Source organism: Wasmannia auropunctata, unplaced genomic scaffold, assembly GCF_000956235.1.
Source record: "Wasmannia auropunctata unplaced genomic scaffold, wasmannia.A_1.0 LD336101.1, whole genome shotgun sequence".
Lineage (NCBI taxonomy): Eukaryota > Metazoa > Arthropoda > Insecta > Hymenoptera > Formicidae > Wasmannia > Wasmannia auropunctata.
The window spans coordinates 1305512-1307444 of NW_012026789.1; positions in this window are offsets into that span (position 1 = coordinate 1305512).

Consider the following 1933-nt stretch of genomic DNA (forward strand, 5'->3'; position numbering starts at 1 on the left):
GTCCCCTTTTTATTGTGAAATTTACTTCGTTATGTTTCTCCACTATCGTGTAAGGCCCTGCCCATTGGGATTCTAATTTCTTTGAGCGTCCCCTTCTCAAGGCCTCATTGTAAAGCAGGACTTTGTCTCCTATCTCGAAGATTTCCCTTTTTACACTTTTATCATATTGTTTCTTGGCTTGTTGTTTTACTTGTTGCGCGTTTTCCTTCGCAATTTGATTCGCGGCGCGTAATCTTTCTCGTAATTCCTGCGCATAATCATCGTACGAATACGTTTGTTTCGGCGGTTTCATGAGCGCTGTGTGCAGAGTGGCACGATGTCCGTACTTGAGCTCAAACGGTTTCAATCCCGTGGCTGTGTGCGGTGTCGTATTATACGCAAACATCGCGTAGGGCAGCCACTTGTCCCAATCAGACTGTTTCTCGTTAATATAGTGCCTTAAATATTCCGCGAGAGTACGGTGAAAACGTTCCAACGCGCCGTTACTTTCCGGGTGATACGCTGTTGTTTGAATCTTCGTGATCTTCAATAACTTGCATACATTTTTGAATAGTTCGCTCGTGAAATTAGTGCCCTGATCCGTCAGGATCTTTTCCGATGTTCCGTGCTCTACTATTATTCGAGTCGCGAATGTCTTTGCCACCGATGCCGCTTCCGGTTTGGCAACGGGATGGCTTTACTGAATTTGGTTAGGCTATCCTGGAAGGTCAGTATGTACTTATTACCTGCGGTCGTCACCGTGAGTGGTCCCACGATGTCTAGCGCACATTTTTGGAACGGTCCGTCAGAGGTATCCGTAATTATTAGAGGCATTTTCGTTTTCCTGCTTAGCTTGTTTTTTTGGCAATGTTCACATTTCCGGACGTAATCTTCTACGTTTTTTGTAATTTCTTTCCAGTTATGTAACAACCTAATTCGATTCAAGGTTCGTTCAACCCCTTGATGCCCTCCTATCGGAGTATCGTGATACTCGAAAATAATTTAGCGTTTCTTATCATCGGTATATTCGCGCTTTTCTTCCGTCTTCTTCTGCTCAACACAGTTTATTTCTTTGTCATTCGTCGGATTCCGACTAAGTGCATCTGCGTTCATATTCGTTTTACCGGCCCGGTGTACGATTTTGTAATCGTACTCCTCCAAATTCAGCCTCCACCGGATTAGTCGTGACCCTGGGTCATTTACGCTAAATAGCCATACTAGTGGCTTATGATCTGTGATTATCTTAAACTTGGTTCCATAGACATACGGTCTAAAATGTTTGACCGCCCATACTATGGCCAATAGTTCCTTTCCTGTTGTGTTGTAATTCTGTTCGGCTCGCAACAGCACGCGGCTCGCGTACGCGACCGGCCGGTCTTGTCCCACCGTGCCTTGCGTAATTTGACGCGTCCATTGTAACATTAAACTCTCGGCTGAAATCGGGGTACGTTAGTACCGTAGTTAGTCTATTTTTTAACATGTTGAACGCATTTTTTTGGATTTCGGTACAAATAAATTTTTCGCCTTTCTTTGTCAGTTGCGTTAGCGGTTTCGCAATACGCGAAAAATCTTCGATGAATTTTCTATAATATCCTGCGAGGCCGAGGAAGGATTGTATATCCTTCATTCTTCGAAGTGTCAGGAATTTCATAACCACTTCGATTTTCGAGAGATCCGGCGATATTCCCTGCTCTGTAACAATATGCCCTAGGAAGATTACCTCTTTTCTCAGAAACTCGCATTTGTCTGGCTGCAGTTTCAAGTTACTCTCCCGCTACCGCGTTAGTACAGTGCTGAGTCTTTCGTTGTGTTCTTTCAAGCTTGCTCCGTAGATGACAATGTCGTCTAGGTAATCTAAGCATTTCAGGCCTTGCAACCCCGTTAAAACGGAATTCATTAAACGTTGAAACGTTGCGGGAGCGTTTTTGAGGCCAAAACGGCATTTGATTATATT